The sequence below is a fragment of the Leopardus geoffroyi genome, chromosome B4, assembly GCF_018350155.1.
Source record: "Leopardus geoffroyi isolate Oge1 chromosome B4, O.geoffroyi_Oge1_pat1.0, whole genome shotgun sequence".
NCBI lineage: Eukaryota > Metazoa > Chordata > Mammalia > Carnivora > Felidae > Leopardus > Leopardus geoffroyi.
In genome coordinates this window covers 100,480,064-100,503,528 of record NC_059341.1, presented here as the reverse complement: position 1 = coordinate 100,503,528, position 23,465 = coordinate 100,480,064, and the positions used below count along the sequence as shown (strand labels likewise).

The following is a 23,465-nucleotide window of genomic DNA, read 5'->3' as shown; positions in this document are numbered from 1 at the left end:
TTCTTTCTACTTATTTTCATGTGGATGCTAGAAATTTTAAAATTACATATGTGGCTTGTACTATGTTTTTATTGGACAGAGCTACTGTAGAGAGTTCTAGTTATTTTTTTTTTTAGTGAAACATATGTGTACATTTAAAGAATACTTAAATTTGAGGGGTTACTAACACCTTACATGCTTTCCCCTGACCCTCAAGGTCTCTCAGTAAGCAGCCTAAATCACCTCTTTGTTTACTAAAGACTACAATGTCTGGAAGATTAAGGAGGACAGAAGAGAGTCAGAGAAAGAGAGGTGATCCCTGCTGACATTGTCCTTGTCATATGCCGTGAAGTGAGTTGGCCAAATGGTACTTATGGTTTGACATGTGAAAAGGAAGAAGACACCCAAGTTTCTAATCCTGGTGTCCTAGAATCTCTAATCTCTCTCTCCAGCTTCTGTCGTCTAGGAGAGAGGGGGGCTTTGAGATGGGAAGCCGAGCGGCCTTCAGCAGGACTAGGATGGGGTGCAGGGAAGCTGGCTCCTGAGAATAAACAGGAAAAGACAAAAACAAACAGAGAGGAGGCATTTGCTCAGACTCAGTGGCCGCATTCATAGGAACCAGTGTGAGTCAGTGGGATCCAGAGAAAGTCAAGTCAGTGAGGAGGTTATAGAAGCCCCACCCCTCCACAGGGAACAGGGAGTAGAGTATATTGCTGACTTCAACTTGTCTTTCTTTTTTTTTGTTTTTTAATTTAATTTTTTATTTTTTAAAATTTACATCTAAATTAGTTATCATATAGTGCAACAATGATTTCAGGAGTGGATTCCTTAGTGCCCCTTACCCATTTAGCCCATCCCCCCTCCCGCAAACCCTCCTGTAACCCTCTGTTTGTTCTCCATATTTATGAGTCTCTTCTGTTTTGTCCCCCTCCCTGTTTTTATATTATTTTTGTTTCCCTTCCCTTATGTTCATCTGTTTTGTCTTTTAAAGTCCTCATATGAGTGAAGTCATATGATTTTTGTCTTTCTCTGACTAATTTCACTTAGCATAATACCCTCCAGTTCCATCCACGTAGTTGCAAATGGCAAGATTTCATACTTTTTGATTGCCAAGTAATACTCTATTGCATATATATATACCACATCTCCTTTTTTTAATTTTTTTTTCAACGTTTATTTATTTTTGGGACAGAGAGAGACAGAGCATGAATGGGGGAGAGGCAGAGAGAGAGGGAGACACAGAATCGGAAACAGGCTCCAGGCTCTGAGCCATCAGCCCAGAGCCTGACGCGGGGCTCGAACTCACGGACCTCGAGATCGTGAAGTGGCTGAAGTCGGACGCTTAACCAACTGCGCCACCCAGGCGCCCCCCACATCTTCTTTATCCATTCATCCATTGATGGACATTTGGGCTCTTTCCATACTTTGGCTATTGTTGATAGTGCTGCTATAAACATTGGGGTACATGCATCCCTTTGAAACAGCACACCTGTATTCCTTAGATAAATGCCTAGTAGTGCAATTGCTGGGTCATAGGGTAGTTCTATTTTTCATTTTTTGAGGAACCTCCATACTGTTTTCCAGAGTGGCTGCACCAGCTTGCCTTCCCATCAACTTGTCTTTCAATGCACGATGAACAGGAGGCTTTCCTCTAAGACTTGTCCCTGGAGGCAAAGTGGCAACACCAGTTATTTTTCTCGAAGCAATGAGTCTTCAATTTTCCCTCTTGCTATTCACATGTTGTCATTTTGCCATTAAGGAGTAGAATGATGGGGCACCTGGGTGGCTCAGTAGGTTAAATGCCTGACTTTGGCTCAGGTCATGATCTCGCAGTTCCTGAGTTCGAGCCCCACGTCGGTCTCTGTGCTGACAGCTCAGAGCCTGGAGCCTGCTTCAGATTCTGTGTCTCCCTCTCTCTCTCTGCCTTTCCCCTGCTCACACACACACACTCTCTCTCTCTCTCTCAAGAATAAATAAACATTAAAAAAATTTTTTTTAAAAAGAAGTAGAATGAGGGGGGAAGTGGAGACTACAGAAACTCTCCTTGTCCTCCCACAGACAATGCACAGATAATTCTGAGCATTATTACTAACTGCCTTACACATAGTATCTTGGGACATTTTAGGGGAGGTGGAAATTTTTTAAATTTCTTGCTTTGAACATAGTAATACAGAAATATCTATACAATTGATACCTCTAAACACCATGTAAATATGGAATCAGAAATTAAGAGAAAATTTCTACTTTAACTTATTGAAAATATCATTGAAACATTATGGTATTAAGATTTTAAGATGCTATTACTATTTTGGTATCTGATATACTCTCTCTTTCCATGGTTTCTTTGTTACTTTAAGGTAAGATAATTGTGTAGTTTTCCCTGATATATATCATTCCAACACCAAGCAAATCTCTAATTCTCTGGCACCAGTTGGGTGTCCAACAATTCAACGAAATTCTCTCACGAACTACCCAGAGTTAGCATAGATCCCACAGGTTAAGAGCTCAGTCCCACAAGGCTGCCCATTTCAGACCCCAGCTGCAAATGGGGTCCCCAGCCTACCCACACTTCTGCCTGGCTGACTACCAGTTCTGGGATTCCCACAATCTCTTCCCAGATTCAAGAATTCACTAGAATGACTTACAGAGCTCAGGGAAGTGATTTATTCACTATTACTTGTTTATTATAAAGGACATAACTCAGGAGCAGCTAAATGGAAGAGATAAGATACACAAGGCAAGGAATGGGGAGGGGGTGGTGTGGAGGTTCTATGGCATTCTGTCCTCCCTCACCTTGATGTATTCACCAATCAGGAAGCTCTAGGGACCCCATCATTTTGGGTTTTTATGGAGGCTTCATTATGTAGGCATGATAGACTAAATCAGTAGTCATTGGTGATTGATCTCAATCTCTATCCCCTTTCCCCTCCCTGGAGGGAGGGGTGGAGGCAGGGCTAAAAGTTCTAATCTTTTAATCACACAGCTGGTTTTTGTGGCAAACAGCCCCTGTGCTGAAGCTACCGAGAACCCCTCCATGAGTCATCTTATTAGCTTAAAAAAGGAAATTTTAAGAATTTTAGGAGTTCTGTGCCAGGAATCAGTGACAAAGACCAAATATTTATTTTGTATCATGCCCCCAAATGATCATGATAAACAATACCAATCATTGCCTTTGAGAACATCAGACAGTGTTCTGAGTGCATGCAGGTATTTGCTCACTGCTGTATGGGAGGGGCCTACAGGGTGAAGATGGAGAGAATGTGTAATCCTCAGAGAGTCTCTTCTAGTAGATAGATGGGAAAGGGGAGGCAAAGGAATCAGCATTTTTAATAAACACTCTAGGTGATTCTAAGTCAGGTGGTCCACAGATTTCTCCTTGGAGAGAGAAAATATACTCTTTTTAAAAATTGATTTATTTATTTTGAGAGAAAGAGAGAGAGAGAGAGAGAGAGAGAGGATCCCAAGCAGGCTCCACACCCAGAGTGGAGCTTGATGCAGGACTCAATCTCATGACCATGAGATATGACCTGAGCCGAAACCAAGAGTCAATGCTTAACCCACTGAGCCATGCAGGCGCCCCAAGACAAAATATGCTCTTAAAGCAGTTTTGAACTGTTCTACTTTGTTTAGTCTAACACTTCAATAAGATCAAATGGTATGTTTTATTCAGATTCAGAAATGTCTAATTTACATTCTCTAAAGCTGACGTGTCTAATGTTTGCAAAGATTTTATTCTAATGCTAATTCTGTGCCCTAGAACTCAATAGGCACTCAGGCCAATTTGGTTTCTGAAATGGAAAGAAAAGAAGTACCGAAAATCCCTAGTGCCCCACAGACTTCATCAAGAGTTACTCCTCTGCAATAAATCCAAAATGTAAAAGCAGAGCTCCTAAATCTCATCACTATTGACATTTGGGACTGGATAATTCCTCGTGGGGAGCTCTCCTGTGCATTGTAGAACGTTCGGCATCATCTCTGCCCTCTATTCACTAGATGCCAGTAGCAGGCACCCATTTCCTGCCTCCAGTTGTGACAAATCAATAACATCTCCAGACATGGTTCCATGTTGTCTTGGAGGCAAAATCTGCTCCAGTTGAGAACCACTGCTCTAAAGGAAATCAGTGAGGCATCCTGTTATTATCTCCCCTCTGCATACTTCTCCCCCTTGGTTTTACGTCGTGGGGGAACTATGCTCTATGCAAATAACAGAGAGCTAGTTAAAGGCAACAGTGAGGTCAAGGCAAACAGCTGGATCTTCCTCTGGCCCACCGGGTGCCTTCTGGAACTCCAGGAAGAGTCCCTCAAGGGATAGGATGGTGTCAGAGAACTTTGCTGCCTGAACTCCCCACCCCCCTCCCAGCTTTTAATGTGATCCTGAAATGGAGACGGAATCATTCTCGCCCATTTTTGTCACAACTGAAAGTTCCCAAATTAGACCACTGAAAGCATTACCTTGTCAATGGGAGCATTTCCAGGAGCAGTTTTCAGGCGTTGTGAGTGTGCAGGCCTGTCTGTAACTATTACCGTCAGAAGCAGGACCTGGGATTTCTGGGACCTCGGGGGATCCCAGATAAAAGACTTGAGAGCACAGGAGATATTGCCCGTGTTATTAATAGTTTGCCTCAAGTTGCTGAGACTTGTCCAAGCAGTTCCATCCTTGCAGGATAAATCCAGGTGGCCAGGCCACTTGGAGAAAGATAAATAACTGATCATTGATTTCACTAGAGATTCAGGAACTTTATGTGTAGCAAGGAAGAAGAAAACACAGATATAATCTTCTCATCTTTGCTATCCAGAAAATGAAGTATGCCCTCTTAGAATCTGTTTGGACTAGGGGCGCCTGGGTGGCTCAGTCAGTTAAACATCTGACTTAGCTCAGGTTTGTGGGTTCCAGCCCCACTGGGCTCTGTGCTGACAGCTTGGAGCCTGGAGCCTGTTTTGGATTCTGTGTCTCCCTCTCTCTCTCTGCCCCTCCCCTGTTTGTGCTCTCTCTCTCTCTCTCTCTCTCAAAAATAAACATCAAAAAAAAATATTTTTTAAATAATCTGTTTGGATGATTCAGTTTCCACAGGATGATTCAATTTCCACAGGATGATTCAACTGTGGAAACCATTTTTAGGTTTTCAAAATGAAATGAAAAGAAGCTTTCTGAGATTGTCATTGTGAGGGGCCTCTCTCATGACTGGGCCTCAGCACAGATAGTTGGAGTAACTGGTCTGTGATGGGTCCAAGAGTGAGAACTACCAGAAAGACTTCTTTCCCTAAAGCCACTCCTCCAGTTATCCCACTCTTGTCTGAAATTAGAAACGCATTTAGATTGATGAAGTTACAGCTTCCAGCCCATCCACAGCCCTTTAAAAAATTCAAATATCCCAGGCAAGAGTAACAGTTAAGATGACATCAACCATTCACACTTCAGTGTGAATTAGTTTATTCTCTGGCACAAAAATGAGGAATTAGTACAAACACTGAGACTTTGAGAGACATTTTTGACAGAGGTGGGAAGGGAGGGATTGTTGGGGAGATGGTATTTTAACACTGATCATCTAGAAAGAAGAGTCTGAAGCAAAAATTAAGTGCTAACAATGTATTTTTTTAAATTTAATACTTTATTATCATTGTTGTTTCAAACTATCAAAATAACATGTGAAACCAAACAATACAGAGGGATATAAAATAAAAGTGTATAGTATCTTCCTCCCCCATCCATTTCCACGGCCATGTAAATCAGTACTAACATTTTATTAATTGGGTATCTTTTCACTGGGTTTATACAAACTCATATATGCATGTATAGTATATATATATATATATATATATATATATATGTGTGTGTGTGTGTGTGTGTGTGTGTGTGTATATATATATACAAAAAACCTAGTATGTATGTATATATATATATATATATACAAAAAAACTATATATATATATATATATATATATATATATATAGGGTTTTTTTTTTACAAAAATAAAATTATCTTATATGCTTAGTAATTTATCATGGACATCTTTCCAAGTTAGTGCCTTTCTCTCACTCTTTATAAGAGTTGCATATATTTTATGATATAGATATACATTATCTATTCAACACTTTTTCTGTTAGCATCTATGCCTTTTATTTCCAGTTATTTCCTGTTAAAGATAATGCTTCATAATGTGAGCACCAATAAATAAATTATGACGTAGGCAGATAACGGAACGAACCAGATGTAACAACATGTTTAGATCTTAAAAACAAACTTGAGTAAAAAAAATACAGAGTAAAATTATCTGTTATGTAAATTGTTAATCATATAAAATAAAACTATATATTGATTATCAACATTTATAGATGTAATAAAACATTGGCAGAAGAAAAGGTAATGCTTCAAAAAATATCTAGCAGACTTATCTTCATGTGCTATTGTTTTTATTTCAGTAAGACAAATTTATAGGGTATGTCACCCAGGACAAAGACAACAAATTTCTGTTCCTTTTTCATATGACATGGCTCAGGGTGAATTCACTATTCTGTTTACCAGCTTTTAATATGTTTCAGCTTGTCTAATTATATAAATCCTATTTGGAAAAGGTAGAGACATAAGAAAAATAAAAATAACTTAAAGTTCTTCTTTAACATAGCACTCAAACTGAAACACAAAATTCCTAGGCAAGCTTAAACAGGACATATTTAAGCTGACAATTCACTTTCTTTGTTCTCAAGCCCATCCTCTAGGGATGGCAAAGAATCGTGTTCACTTTGAGGGCATCAATCTTAATAGTTTGATCCTGACTCTTGAAATAATAAATATTCCAAAAGGAATCTGAGAAAATACTTTCTTTTTAAAAAATTTTTTTTAATGTTTATTTATTTTTGAGAGAGACAGAAAGAGAGAGAGAGAGCATGAGCAGGGGAAGGGCAGAGAGAGAGGGAGACAGAATCCAAAGCAGGTTTCAGGCTCTGAGCTGTTAGCACAAGAGGCCAATGTGGGGCTTGAACCCATGAACCACGAGATCATGACTTGAGCCCAATTCGGCCACCTAACCAACTGAACCACCCAGGTGCCCCAAAAATATTTTCTTAACAGTCCAAATAGAAAGCTTGAACAGTTTATCCACCCCATAGTGATACAGAATAAAACAATCAGGACTAGGCACATCTGTGCCCTTGAATTTTAGGTTTAAGGGCTAATCCAATTTTTATACAGTATAGATATCAAGAAGACAAATGTGGAGTGCAGAAGACCGTGAGTGAGTATGCAGACACACGATCCGGCCCCGCCTCCATGTTCAACACTGTTCCTTTGAAGGTGTCAGTCTATCCGTGCATCAATGTGCTTCCAGAGCCCATCAGGTCGAGGGCTGGTGGCCTGGCATGTGGCCACTCTGGGAAAGAGTGTTGGACACAGTTTGCAGCTGTGGCGCCTGCCCTGATCTGTGCTCTCCACCTGCAACTTCAGGAAGCCTGCCTGTCTCCTGTCGCTCTTGAGTGGCACTGCTCTCCCTCTCTCCCACAACCTTTGCCAGCCAATTTGGCAGGGCGATGGTGGCAAAGTAAAACCGGTGCCCTCCTGTCCTTCAGCAAAGTGGAGCAGAGGAGCTCTCCACAGTTAGTTTTTTTTCCTTTTTCCTTTCTGTCTCTCCTTTCTCTCTTTTTTTTTCTTTTCTTTTCTTTTCTTTCTTTCTTTCTTTCTTTCTTTCTTTCTTTCTTTCTTTCTTTCTTTTCTTTCTTTCCCTTCCTTCCTCCCTTCCTTCCTCCCTTCTCTTTTGCTCTTTCACTCTTTCTTTCTTTCAATAGATAGACATAGTTTGAGATATAGTTAACACAAACATAGTTTAAGTTTAAAGTATACAACCCATTGATTTGCTATATTTATATATTACAATATGATTACCACTGTAGCTTAGCTAACACCTCCATAGTCACATAATTAACAGGATTTCCTTCTTTCTCATAGCTAAATAATATTTCATTGTATGTATACATACCACATCTTCTTTATTCATTCATCCACTGATGGACTCTTAGGTTGTTTCCATATCTTGGCTATTGTGAATAATGCTACAATAAACATGGGGGTGCAATATCTTGTTTTCATTCCCTTTGGATATATACTTAGAATGGGATTGCTGGATCATATGGTAGTTCTCTTTTTAATTTTTTTGACGATCTCCATATTGTTTTCCATAATGGCTGAACCAATTTATGTTCACACCAACAGTGCTCAGGGGTCCCCTTTCCTCCATATCTTTGTTATTCTTGTCTTCTTGATAATAGCTATTCTAACAGGTGTGAGGTGATATCTCATTGTGGTTTTGATTTGCATTTCCCTGGTGATTAGTGATGCTGAGCACTTTTTCGTGTACCTCTTGGCCATTTGGATGTCTTCTTTGGACAAATGCCCGTTCAATTCCTCCGCCCATTTTTAAACATGATTGTTTGTTATTGAGTTTGTTATTGAGTTCTTTGTATATTTTGGAAATTAACCTCTTGTCAGAAAAATGGTTTGCAAATATTTTCTCTTACTACTTAGGTAGCCTTTTCATTGTGCTGCTTTTTCTTTTGCTGTGCAGGGCTTTTTAGTTTAATGTAGTGCCACCTGTTGATTTTTCCTTGTGTTACCTGTGCATTTGATGTCAGAGGGTTTCCTAAATATATATTTTAAAAACCTCTCATCCCATCCACTTGCCAGAATTCCCTCCCTAAGGTAAGTTATCTTACTTTAAACATTACCTAGTTGAAGAGGACATAGACTGAAGTCGCTCTAAACTCTTGCTGAGAGAAAACAAGGTACGGGGCACAGGGGGACAAGGAGGAAATTAGTAAGCCGAATATTCATTATATCCTGCAAGTTCTGGAGAGGGAATCTTTACATCTCCCTGCCCTCGTCTGCTATCTTTCATATTATTGTAAATAACCAAAATGTGTCAGGTGCTCTTCCTCTTTGTTCCTAAAGCTCACTATGCTTACTACTATCTCAGAATTTATAACATTTCTAAGATTTTAAAATAAAAGCATTAGTGAGGGAATATTCTAACTGATGCTAAGTCTCTTTAGGTCTTTAATTCCCTAATACAAAGCCAAATTTATTATATATTCGGGTCATGGGCAGTGTGATTCTGCTTCCAAAGTACATGTAAGTCTTTAGGCATGAGACAGATAATGGTCAAACTATACACATGAGTTACCCTACTTCCCCACAAAAGTCAGTAGAATGTCTCACTCTAGTTTGGGAGCCCTGTACATATTCCAAACCTAGAGTTGTAACAGAATGCACACAGATGAGCCTCAGCTACTAGACTATTAGTTTCTAGAATTCAGAGACTGTTTTATTCACCTTTTTATTTTTAGCTGCCAGGACAGTGCCTTGAACATAGTAGACACTCAACAAGTGTTTGTCAAATACTTGTTCAATGGAAAAATGGAGCAGGGAAGGAAACCAACACTTACTGAGTGCCTGCTACATGCCAAGCTCTGGACTAAGTGCTTTGCAGAAGTTCTCGCATACTTTGGTATTTTTGTTAGTGTTCTGCGTGGTGGGTAACTCCAAGAATAGCACTAGGACCAGAAGAGACCATAGGAAGATACATTTCTGTTCAATATTAGGAGCTTCGTAATGTTCAGAGATGACTAAACATGGAGCCGGCTGTGTCAGGGAGGATGAATTCCCTGTGACTATGCGTAGGCGGAAGATGTTATATAGGGACTCAAGCATCAGGTGGGTTGGGGACTGTCAGCCAGACCAAAGCCCCTCACTCAGATGCCCACAGAGGCCAGGCAAGGAGCATAAATGAGAAAAGAGGCCAAGTGTAAGAAGTTCTTCACTTCTCCCTTTACTCCATGTAAAACAGTTGCAGCGGGGTGCCTGGGTGGCTCAGTCGGTTAAGTGTCTAACTCTTGGTTTCAGCTCAGGTCATGATCTCACGCTTCGTGGGTTTGAGCATTGAGCTGTGTGCTGACAGCATGGACCCTGCTTGGGATTCTCTCTCCCTCTCCCTCTTCTCCCCCCACCAAAATAAATTGATTAATTAAAAAAAAAAAAAACAAAAAAACAGTTGCAGCATCATGATGAGCAGTTGCTGACTCTCAACCTCTAAATTGGAGACACAATAGGGAGTAATGAGGTCATATTCCTTCTAATGCACAATTGTTTTTCAGCACCAATAGTTTTCATGCAGGGACATGGATCCTGTTTTGAGAAACCTTTCTATTTTTTCTTTACGTTTATTTATTTTGAGAGAGAAAGAGTGGGTGTGTGCAGGATCTAGTGGGGGATGGGCAGAGAGAGAGAGAGAGGGAGAGAAAGAGAATCCCCAGCGGGCTCTGCACTGTCAGTGCAGAGCTCGACTTGGGGCTCAAAGTCATAAATCCTGAGGTCATGACCTGAGCCAAAACCAAGAGTCAGATGTTTAACCAACTGAGTCACCCAGGTGCCTCAAGAAATCTTTCCATTTTTAGAGAGAAGCCAGGAATTCTCCTTTTTATATAAAAGCTTCTAATTCTTAAATGTGCTATCAAATTCCATTGGGGAAAGAAATAACACTATGGGCCACATAACACATCTACACATTTGGCTTATGGTCACTTTGTTATCTCTGCAACTGGTAATGTTTAAGGTAACTTTAAACCTGAGATTCTTAGAATATTTGCCTTACAGAGTGGTTATAATCCAGTGTTTGGCTATAAATGATAAATCCTGACATTGAATGGCAACGTCCTAGGTTCACAAATCTCTAACTTTAACTTTTATGCAAGGGGATGGATTTGTGCTGGCCCTATTTCATTTCACTGACTTTCTGTCATCATCATCATTGCAGTAGAGGCTTATCTGATTATGTTATGTAACTTCATCAACCACAGAGTTGATGGATAGCACAGGGATAGAGAAAGCCAGGTAATCTTATTATGACTTCGAGCACAGGGCTCAGTTCTCATGCGGCACATGAGACTTGAATGAATTAAACCCTTGTCCAAGATGATGCACACATCAGCAGTTATATTTTGACAGCTCCGGTTTTGAATTATCTTTCCAGATGTTCTCTCAGTAATTAGAGAAGCCCCGTTTCTAGTGAAGCTCTTTCGACTGGAGGGTCAAAAATGACTTGAGTAGAAGTTTTTATCCTTCTATAAAGTGACATCTTCCCTTCTTAATTTGCATTGATAGAAGCTGTTTTCTATTATCTGGAATTCAGAAGAAGTGTCTTCTCCTGGGAGAATATACCATGTCTTAGAAGGTTGTAATTGCTGATTTCTACAATGATCAAGATCAACTCTGCTCTAGGCTATAGAAGAAGCCCAAGTCCACCCTTTGTTTTTTCTTTTCTTCCTTGGGTTAGCTTGTTTGTTTGTTTTGCCACTGGCATGATCCTATTTGCCACCCCTAAACTTCTGGTGTTGTCCTAACATAATGGTGTCAAGGAGGCCATTTGGCCAACTAGTAGGGTTGTAGGACTTAGAGTTACCTTCTTTAGAAAAAGGAGACCCTGTACTTCCGCATGGAGTATCGTCTTCACCAGGAAACAGGGTTAAGGAGAGGCCTGCAATAAGAAACAAAGGGAAGTTTCCTGTAGTAGCATGCCTACTATGTATCTCCTTGCTGACATAACATGGCAATCATCCAAGAGTCTCTAGGCTTCAGGTATGGCAAGTTAGGGTACTGACTTCTAGATTCTGACAGACTCAACTTTCCTTTTGTTCCCCCCAAATGAGGGAGTTGTGGCTGTTTCCTGCACTTGCTGTCTTTGTGTCACCTCACGGTGTCTCTAACACTTGTGTACCCAGTTTCTCATAATTACTTGTCTCTGTTGTTGCAATTTCTGTTTTCCTGACTGGACCCTGACAGATACAACTTGCTTTAAGATAAATTCGTTACTTATATTTCTGTCGGAGAATTGTGTTGTCCATAAATACTGAGGATAAGTCAAGCTGCCAATTTGACTTTTCTATTTTCAATTGAGGCAAGAAGACTGATGGAAGAAAGCAGTTAAAATCATGAACAAATGTGGATTTTGAGATAATTTACAGATTTCAGTTATTATCCTATTTTCTTTTTGTCATCGTGTGTCAAGTGTTTCTTGTAAATAGCATTAAGGGGACAATCTCTTTTTTTCTTGTCTTTTATTATTATTATTATTTATTATTTTTTTTTTTTTTACTTATTTTTGAGACAAAGACAGACAGAGTGTGAGCAGGGGAGGGTCAGAGAGAGAGGGAGACACAGAATCTGAAGCAGGCTCCAGGCTCTGAGTTGTCAGCACAGAGCCTGACTGGGGGCTCGAACTCACAGACTGTGAGATCATGACCTGAGCCGAAGTCAGACACTTAACCCACTGAGCCACCCACGTGCCCTAAAGGCAGTCTATTTTTTTTAAGCTCATTCAGTGTCTGACTTTAATGGGGAATCAATCCATTCATAATTAGTGTAAAAACGGGCATACTTGATTTTAATTCTTTCAATTTTACTCTGATTTTTAAAAATGAACTTTGCCATTGTTTCCTCTATTCTTTTCCCTATTTCTTGGTTTGGTTACCCCAATTTTTATCACTATGTCCCTGAATAATCAAATTTAACTATATGGCTAAATAAAAGTGTTTTGTATGTTTTATTTTTATTTTTTTTTAATGTTTATTAATTTCTGAGAGAGAGAGAGGGGGGGGGTTAAGGGGCAGATAGAGACGGAGGGCAGATAGAGACGGGGGCAGATGATTCGAAGAAGGCTCTACATGGACAGCAGCGAGCCCGATGTGAGGCTTGAACTCACAAACTGTGAGATCATGAGCTGAGCCAAAGTTGGATGCTCAACCAACTAAACCAGCCAGGTGCCCCTTGTATGTTTTTAATTTGAAAAAGACCAGAGATTTAAAATGCCCTTTTTCTAATGATCATGCTTTCATTCACATGGTTTGCCAAGGAATCTTTTAGGGAAACTAGGGCAGCAGAAGAGATTCAGAAGTCATCCTGGGTGCTCTGGACTCCACAATGGCGAGATTGCTTTGGCTCTCCATTAGACATTCCAACACACAGGTTTTCTCTAAAATATAAAGAAAAGCAAATCAAAAGAGAAGACCTTGAAATAAAAAAAAAGTTCTGTTACGAAAACAGCTTATTAAGGAATTGATGTGAAAGTTGGTGAGTCCCTTTATGCTCTGACAAGCTTTGGTATGCTTTTCCTCTCCCAGAAAAGCACTACTTACACTGGCAAACTCCTGTGCATCCTTTTTTTAAAAAATAATTTTTTTAAGTTTATTTATTTATTTTGAGAGAGTGAGAGAGTGCTAGTAGGACAGGGGGAGAGAGAGAGAGAGAGAGAGAGAGAGAGAGAGAGAGAGAAAGAGAGAGAAGTCATGCAGAGCCCAATTCGGGACTTGAATTCATAAACCACAAGATCATGATCGGAGTTGAGGTTGGATGCTTAACCTACGGAGTCACCCAGGTGCCCCTCCTATGCATCCTTTGAGGTGTGTCCAGAAGGTCTTTTCTGTAAATCTTTCTCTGACCACCCTCTCCAAACCTGCTTCCTTCTTTGTGCCCCCTCCACGCCTTATGCAAGCCCCCATTACAGCCCTTATAGCATGGTTTTGCAATTATCATCCTCTGCTCTAAGCTATGAGCTGTTTGACGGCAGAAACTTCTGTTCATTTAGCTTCGCATCTTCTCTAGTTACTGCCAATGCTTAATAAACACTTGTTGAGTAAATGATTAATTGTTTTGCCAATGGTAGTGGTTTATTAACAGCAACATATTTCTGTCATCTTTTATCTTTGCTTTTTTCCTGAAGCAACAGAAAAAAAAAAAAAACTTCAGAATTAATGTTACCTGTAAGGAACACAAATAGTATCCTCACTAGTCCTATTAACGTGTTCCCCTAATATTTTGGGAATTTAGGTTGAGGCCATCTGAACCCTGTCTCTCTCTGTTCCTCAATGGTCTTTTGGCAGATTCCTGTGTGTGTATCAATGACTAACCATCTGAATTCAATTTGCAACCTTCTTGCTCATGGGGCAAACATTGGCAATTAGCCTAACTGGTAGTACTACGAGCTAAAATCACATCCAATAAGACTTCCTTAGGACGTATCCAGTTGGATACTTTCTTTTGGAATGCTTAAATGAACGCCCATCCTTTAATTTAAAATGATCTTTTTAATCTCCCCTTCCACAGATTAAGGCCTTTATTTAGCATGACAGCAACTGAATTCCCCAACTCTGCCAGACATGCAACTTGATTATGAGTTCAGTCAATACCTAAAATCAATGCAAAAAAAGTAAAGTCGGAAGTTTCGAAATATAAATCCATTAAGGCCTGACATTTTCTCAAAATTTTAGTGAATAGCACACAGTCACTCTCTGCTCCAGCTGTAAAAATAACACTATGAATCTAAACTAAAATAAGTAACTTGGACCTCCTTTATAAGAAATTCATCATTTTAAAAAATGCAGAGAAACCATTGGGAAGCAATTTCCACAAATCCAAGGACTCCTCATTTAGAGTGAATACAATATACACAATAGAGTGTATACAGTGAACACTACCACCAAACTGGCTCAAACACAAGGTCTAACAGAACTGTTGTCACAAAGCACATTTGAAAGGGATTGCTAGCGATATGAATTCCTCAGGAAGGTTTTCAATCTCTTAAGTATTTATGCAGGCTGAAGATTGAAGGGGGATTCTAAGAGATCTGTGGCCACATTTCGCAGAGTAGAGGTTCATGGAGTCCACCAGGAAAAACAAACAAAACAAAACAAAACAAAACCCTAGAGGCCTCTTGCTTGCCTCCCTTGACAGGCTGACACCGTAAATTACCTGTACAACCTGCAGTTGTCTACTCTGTTAGTAGAAGGAAAGTTCAGGTAGGTTGGGTCATGTTATTTCCCTTTCCTTCTGGGAAACTGTCAGACTGACTTTCCCAGCTCTCCCAGAACTCACATGTAGCCACAGGCCTGAGTGCTGTCAATGGGAAATTCCCAGCAGACACCGTCCAGGTGGCCTAAATTCAACTCAGTTCTGAAACTATTTACCTAGAAAATAGCATCAGCGGGCACCTGGGTGGCTCAGTCGGTTAAGCTTCTGACTCTTGATTTTGGCTTAGGTCATGATGCAGGGAGTCAGGCCCTGTGCTGACAGTGGGGATCCTGCTTAAGATTCTCTCTCTCACTCTTTCTTTGCCCCTCCCCAACTTGTGCGCTCATGCACGCTCTCTCTCTCTCAAAATAAATACATAGACTTAAAAAAAAAAAAAAAGAAAAGAAAATAGCACCAGATCCCACAGGTTAAGGATACTGTTGTACAAGACTCCCCTCCACCCCCTTGAGAAGCCAATTTTAAGTGCAGGTTTGTAACTTGTGCTTCTGACCAAGTGGCTTTAAATTGGCGGTTCCTACAACCCCCTGCTTAGGGTCGAGTGATTTGCTACAGCATCTCACAGAACTCAGGGAAACATTTGCCAGTTTATTATAAAAGGATATACTATAAAACAATACATGTGGGAAAAGGCTCAGAGCTCCCATGCTCTCTAAGCATACCACAATCCTCAAATTCCCATGAGTTCTGGGGCGCCTGGATGGTTCAGTCAATAAGCTTCCGACTTCAGCTCAGGTCATGATCTCATGGCTCGGGAGTTCGAGCCCCACGTCAGCTTCTGTGCTGACAGCTGGGAGCCGGAGCCCGCTTCAGATTCTGTGTCTCCCTCGGTCTCTGCCCCTCCCCCACTCATGCTCTGTCTCTTTCAAAAATAAATAAACATCTAAACAAACAAATTTCCATGGGGTCATCCACCAGGAAGCTCTCCAAATCTACTCCTTTTGGTTTTTTATGAAAACTTCATTACATAAGCATGATTGATTAAATCAATGGCCATTGGTGATTAAGCTCAATCTCCAGCCCCTCTCTCCTCCTGGGAAATCAGGGGGTGAGATCAAAAGTTCCAGCCTTCTAAACACCTGGCTGTTTCCCTTGGCAACCAGCCCCCCTCCCAGGGTGCAATGCGGCTAGTCACCTCATTAACATAACAAAAGACACTTTGTTTCACTCTCAACACTTAGGAAATTCCAGGGGTTTGAAGAGCTCCAGGCCAAGAACAAGGATGAAGACCAAAAATGTATTCTTACTGTAAGTCACAATATCGCAGATTGGATCTAATGAATATTAAACATAATATTTGCAAAGAGTTTTTAGTCATGTAAATGATTATTGCTAAGGGTAACAGAATATGCCATCTCAAAATATGAATGTAGGCGTTCAGGACATGCTACCTCATAATATGCTGCTTTGGCATTTTGAGTTGTAGACATTTGAAAAAGCAGTAAATGCAAGGAGGGCTATCTCTGAACTGCTCGTATCTGCCTCAAGACAGAGCAACAAAAGCAACTCAGTTATAGATCCCTTCCCAGGAGTTTCATCAACCAGGAATCACTGACACCACATCCAAACTTGACCACAAATTATCATATCTCCCATCTATTTTTTTCTAAGAACCCATTCATCTTCCCTAAAAATCACTTACTCTCCCCTAAGAGGCCTATACCCTTCCTCCCCTCCCCAATTAATATGGTATTTAAGCCTGAACTCTGAGCCACCTCTGAGTTACTCTTTTTTCCCTGGTCATCTCCCATGCATACATGAGGTATACACGTTAATAAACTTCTTTTATTACAGAGGTCTTTGCTAAGAACTTTGAGGGTAGAGGGAAGATTAATTTCCCTCCCCTACAATTATTAGAAAGATATGTAAAAAGAATAGGATACAAAATTGTTTTTTTTTCCAAAACATCTCCAACGCATTTTTGGAAAGTAGGAAAAAATATGCCCAAATGTTAAAGTCAAAAATTGAAAGACGGGAGTCTGGGTGGCTCAATTGGTTAGGCCTCTGACCTTAGCTCTGCTCATGATCTCATGATTTATGGGTTTGAGCCCCAGGTCAGGCTCTGTGCTGACAGCTTGGAGCCTGGAGCCTGCTTCAGATTCTGTGTCTTCCTTTGTCTCTTGCCCCTCCCGTGCTCATGCTCTGTATCTCTCTCTCTCTCAAAAATAAATAAACATTAAAAATTTTTTTAATTGAAAGAATAATTCATTGGAAATCCATATCCCTTCACTTATATCCAACACTACCCATATGTTGGAGGGTTCCCTATTTTCTCCTCTAGCCTTGGCCTTACTCAAGGGATGAGAGGTATTCTGAGCCAAGAGGTATGCCCATCTGGAGCTCATCTCCTGCCACAACCCCTCACTTTTATTCCATGCTTCAGGTGTCCTAGAGCCTGGAATTCCTATTACTTTCATCTTTTTTGGGGTTCATTTTCCTGAGGTTAGACCATCTCCACTGTGCATAGCCCTTGGCCCAATGGTGGCCAAGAAACATCTGTTTCTGAGAGTGGGGAGCTGCATGATATGGATGTGAAGGTGAGGAAAGTAATTTCCCTAAGTTCTTGGATGGACCCCTATAGCCAAAAATAGATTAGTAAGAGAAAAACTAACAGAGAAGTTTATTAATATGTATACCTCTTGTATGGATGGGAGATACCTAGGGAAAGATCAGTAACTTAAAGGTTTAGTTAGAACCTCAGTTCATACAGTATCTTAGCAAAGGAATAACATATTTCTATAGAAGTCACAGACAAAGGAAATAGACTTTGAGTCTCTAAGGGCAGCAAATAATGAGCGCACAGATATATAGGAAACTAGTGATAGATAAAAGCTGGATAGTAAGGTTTGTTATATAGATTCTTCCAGTACCATTTCCACGCTGATAGGATCTAAAGTTATCTCTAGTGATCAACTTTTGTCCTTCTTGATAGAGAGGGGAAGAGAGATATCCTTGAAAATTTATGTCCTTGTTTTGGGCAGATAGAGGGAGGGCAGCAAGCTTTTCTTATATCTGCATCTTCTCAGTTGTCTTCAGCTCCAAATAATCTTCTGCCAAAGGGGCATGTTTTGGGGTTTCACATTCTGCTACCCCATGGGTGGTGCTTGAATTCATGAACTGAGGTGTCCACACAGGTGTGCATAGAGCCCCTTATGGTGCAAGATGGACTTAGGAATGGGTGAGAAATGGTTGCAGGCCAGGAGACCAGGGCTGGCTTTCCTTGAATTGCTATGTTTTAACATAAAACTTACAGGTGTTTGTGAATTCTAAATTTGAACTTGGTTTCCAGATCATTATGAAGATGCATTGGTCAAAGTAAAGAATAGAATGTATTTTATTATTTTATGAGTTTGCTTTATAACTTTAAATATTTAGGCATGGTATATGAGTCTCCATTTGTACTTTTGACCCAGACCCTTCAGGGTTAGGAACAGTCTTGCTTAAATATACCAATTATCAACATTTTGCCATATTGACTTGTTTTATCTGTCTATGTCTATCTATCTATCTATCTATCTATCTATTATCTATCATCTATCTATCTATATCAATGGGCCTTATTTTTTAATGCTGAAGCATTTGAAAGTATGCTGCAGATATCATGGCACTTTCTCTCTGAATACTTTACCATGTGTTTCTTAAGAACAAGGATATTCTCCCATATAACCACAATATATCACACCAAAGAAGTTTAATGTTGATATAATAAAATTATCCAATAAATGTGGCCTATATTCAAATTTTCTCCATTGTCTTAATTCCCTGTCAAAGATTTTTTGTTTTGTTTTGTTTTTTTCTAATCTAGGATCCAATCAAGGATCACTCATAATATTTGTTTTTCACGTTGTATGGTAATGACAAAAAGACCAAGAAAGGCTTTCTCTTAAATGGAGGTCAAATTAGATTGCTCAGCAAAATTGGTGGAAATGTTAAAACACTAACCACATTTTTTGGAAATAGAACACAAAGTCTTCAAGATTTAAAGGGAGTGAAGGGAGAATAAATGCAACAGCCTTTGAGCTTTACTTTCAGTTTTTTCTGAGGCTGTTATTCCTAAATGATATGCACCTGCTTTTTCTTCTGTGGGCTTCTACTGTGATTTTATATTTGTCCTCAATTTTCAGAGGAATAAACGCAGTGTTAGATCAAGGAACGTTTTCATCATTATCCTAGAAAGAGAGTGTGTGTGTGATTGGGGGAGAGGGGCAGAGGGAGAGAGAGAGAGAGAGAGAGAGAGAGAGAGAGAGAGAGAGAGAGAGAATTTCAAGCAGGCTCCATGCTCAGCCTGGAGCCTGACACAGGGCTTGATCCCATGACCCTGGGATCATGACCTGAGCCGAAATCAAGAGTCAGATACTCAACTGACTGAGCCACCCAGGTGCCTCTAGATGAAGAAATTTTTAAGCAAGTTGTATTCACATGTTTTTGATAAACAAATTTGCACTTTGCACATTTGCAAATCCTTCAGTGCTAAACACTGATTTTCTCACCCCTTTCTTGGCCAGACTTTTTCTGTGTCCTCATGTACAGCAGGAAGACATTGATGTTTGTGAAAACTCAGCCATTTTATGATAACTCACTTGTTTTTGTGGCCATAAACTAATGTTATAAGCATCTATCTCATAAGATTTCATTTAAGAATAAAAATGTTCTTAACAAGAAACACATTAAACAGACAAACATTAGGTATTAGAGATCAATACCCCTACGTAATCATTTGGGGTGTCCAACACAAGAACACAAGACTCTTGAACACAAGAGTTCATTGGAAAACTGACATTTTAAAAATATTTATGAGTGCAAGAAAATAAGCAAAGAATTAAAAAGGACTTTTCAAACAAAATCTTGTTTCCTTATAGATTATGAACTTCAAATGATTTGCTTCATTTTAAAGGTGTAAATAGTTGAAGATCAGAAAAATAATATTGTCTATGCAGTGTGTTGTGTATATAAATTTTTATTTGTTTATTTATTACACAACATTCTACATAGACAAATCTTCATGCATCTAAGTCAATGCTATTGAAAGTGTGATGCATGGGTAGGTGCCAAATAGCACATTATTTGTAACCAGTTTTGAAATAAATTTCGAGTCCCGCGATGGAACTGCTCCTTCCCTGGGTGCCACATCAGTGAACTGAAATTTAGATAACTTTCATGTCCCTGTGAATGCTCGGCTTCACCAGAAACAGACTATCCAGGGAGCCAGTCCCCAAATGCCCCGCCAATTTAGGACTCCTCCTTATTTCCTTGTTCCTTCTCACCCCAAGCAAAGTTGACTATGTAGCCCCAGCCAATCTGATATTTTCTCTTTCTCTCTTCCTTGTTCTTTATTCTTTGTCCTGTAAAAGCTTTCAGTCTTTCTCTCTCCCCATTTAACAATTCTCTGAATGGAGGCTATCTGCTTCATGAGGTGTTATCACCTGGTTTGTCTTCTTTAATCATTTTTGAACAAGTCCATGAGGAAACAAGTAATAAATTGAAAGGAAGCATTTAGAAACTTTCAAAGCAGTATGTCAGGGTACCTTTGTACATGTTGAATCCAAGAAAAGAAAACCTGGCTTGTATTTTGTATATCTTTTTATTCCATCTTTCTACTTCTTGTTGTTGTTGTTGTATTTTAATATAAGTATGAGTTCATGATGGATTGGGAAAAGAAAAACTGGTTTTTCACCTCAAAATTTGAGAAGCACTTCTGAACATGGTATTTGGCAGGAGTGTGAAGTGTGTGTGTGTGTGTGTGTGTGTGTGTGTGTGTGTGTGTTTATAGGGTTGAAAGAAAAGAGAGGTGAAGTGGAAAGTCATTAGATCAAATGCAATATCATTTGCAAAAGAGGTTTATATTAAATAATAAAAGACTATATATATTTCCAAATATGATGTAAACAAAGGAGTTCAGAACAAGACTGCTCCTCCTTAACATGCCACTCTCACAGGAGGATTACTTTGACCTGAAGGCAATCAAGACCCAGAAGACTCATGAGAAGCTTGTAGCCTCCCCCTTAAATGCCTAAAAGAAATGTAATTTTTTCATTTGTGGGGGAAATATGCAATTATAAAGGAAATTTACATTGGAAAGGGGGCCTCTACCAAGAAGAGAGCTACTGCCAGAGATAAACCATTTTTACTTAAGAAACTGATCTGCATAACCTTGATTTGCCAAACATTTCCTCCTCTCCCCTTCCTATAAATTGCTTTCCCTCCTCTGAAACCTTTTCCTTAGCTCAGGATGTTTTATAAACCTCAATTGCCTGGTTGCCTTTTGGGTCTCCTGCACATGTACGCAATTAGATTTGTTTTTCTCCTGTTAATCTGTCTTATGTCATTTTAATGATTGGACCAGCCACAGAATCTAGAAGGGTACAATAAAAATTCCTCCCCTACACAAATTCATAAACCAAATGGGTTAGCTAATCTTCTATTATTATTTGAAAACATTTTTAGGGAATAAATGAAAGAACAAAAGATGTGCCAGGTCACAGTACTTGAACATTTTTAGTGTTTGTTTCCTCTCTCTCTCTCTCTCTCTCATTTACTTGCTCTCTCTCCATTTGTTTATCCTTTACAGTGTCCACACTATCCGATAATGGCTTTCCATGTTACCAACGTAGGGGAGAGTAAAATATTTTCCCTCTACCCTTCTAAGTTCTCAGCTGGAGCCCTATAAAACAAGATTAATAAGAGAAAAACAAACAAGTTTATAATGTATACCTACTGTATACAAGGGAAGTATTCAGAAAACTGAGTAACTCTCAGAGGTGATATACCATTCAGGCTTAAATACCATCCTTAGCTAAAGACAAAAGACAGAAGGGTGTGGGGGAAGTCAGTTACGGGGAGATGGGCAGCACAAGTCTGGTAAACAAGAGTAAGATTTGCCATGAAGATTTAAGTCAGGGACTTCTGCGTTGATAAGAGTTTCTTCTGGTTTGGTCATCCTTCTCTTCCTCGTACAGTGAGGGAGATACCCTTCCAAATAGAGATTTCTTTATAAATATCAATTTCTCTTACAAAAGGGTAACTTCTCCGTTTTCAGAGCTTCTCCTGTGTCTGCTCCTTCTCAAAATACTCCTTATGCCAAAGAGGTATCATTTGGATGGCATATTCTGCCACTAATCAGTGTCAATATCCACATTCCCTTCAGATTTGCCTCAACATCTCACTCACATTCCTCCAAATGGTCCTTTTTCTTTCACTTGCCTCTGCTCTTCCTTTCTCCACCATAACAGTTCCTGAAATCCTATTTTCTCTGAATGCTTTCTTTCCATTAACCTCATCCCACACAGATCACATCATTAGATGATCTCAATGTTGAGATGTATTTTGTATAATTTTGAATTTTATGCAATAGTTTGTAATTGTTCTCAAGCTCCCCTCCTGTTGGCTACCCACTCTATGACATCATCCCTTTGGATTCTAAATTCCTGCAAAATAGGAGTAGCTACTTTGGTGTCAGAGCTGCACTGCCCAAGCCAGTAGCTATTAAAGTTCAAATATTTAGGTTTTTTTAAAAATTAACATTAAATTAAAATAAGTTAACATTAGGTAAAATTAAAAATTTATTTCCTCGGTTTTATTGCCTGGATTTCAAATGTTCATTGCCTACATGTGGTAAGTTGCTATTATATTGGAAACCGGGGTGCCTGGGTGGCTCAGTCGGTTGAGTGTCCGACTTTGGCTCAGGTCATGATCTCCAAGTTTGTGGGTTCGAGCCCCGCATCAGGCTCTGTGCTGACAGCTCTGAACCTGGATCCTGCTTTGGATTCTCTCTCTCTCTCTCTCTCTCTCTCTCTCTCTCTGCTCCTCCCCTGCTCGTGCTCTGTCTCTCAAAAATGAAACTGAACCTTTGAAAATGCTTAAAAGCATAAAGTTGAACCAAAATCAAAATGGCTGCACTAATACTTTAGCCAAACTCGATTTTAAAGTAATCTTTTTCCTCTCTTCTGCAAACCTCCCCTCCTCCCTTCTTAGCCTTTTGTTTCGGGAACCCAGTACTACCCTAAAGACATGATGAACAAAGCTGGCAGTGCCTACACAATTCCTGTCAAAACTGGCTAGATCCTGTATTTCCTTATCTTTAAAAAGTTTTTAAATGTTTATTCATTTTTGAGAGAGAGAGTGTGAGTGGGGGAGGAGCAGAGAGAGAGGGAGACACAGAATCCAAAGCAGGCTCCAGGCTCTGAGCTGTCGGCACAGAACCCGACACGGGACTTGAACTCACGAACTGTGAGTGAGATCATGACCTGAGCTGAAGTTGGATGCTCAACCAACTGAGCCACCTGGGCGGCCCTAGATCCTGTATTTCCTTACAAAACCTCCCACCTCTTTCCTCCCGGCAGGCTTGCAGTGTCTGAAGGCCTTAGCCCACTACACCCTCCTTTGCCCGCAAAGCAATAAAGCTATTGTTCCTCTTTATCCCACATTCTGTCTTCACATTATATTTTGTCTCCATGATTTTCAATAACGCGTTTAGAATATTTTCATCATTGCAGAAAGTTCTACTGGACAGGAATTCTCTCGTATTTCCCATAACACCTATCATAGCTCACTGTTTACAGAAGATAGTTGAGGAGGAGTTAAGATGGCAGAATAGTAGGGGCACCCTATGCTTTCCTTGTCCCTTGAACACAGCTAGATAAA

General features: G+C 39.9%; 2 long non-coding RNA genes across 2 annotated transcripts in view; one reads left to right on the top strand and one right to left on the bottom strand.

Annotated features, from left to right (window-relative positions):
* Nucleotides 1-23,465, top strand: part of LOC123592134 — a 62,886-nt gene that overhangs the window by 36,031 nt on the left and 3,390 nt on the right. The gene's annotated exons all lie outside the window — the stretch shown is intronic.
* Nucleotides 12,782-22,545, bottom strand: LOC123592137. Its single transcript, XR_006709603.1, has 2 exons — nt 21,993-22,545; nt 12,782-12,993 (listed from the first exon to the last, which is right to left on the bottom strand). It is a non-coding gene; the product is annotated as an uncharacterized LOC123592137 (long non-coding RNA).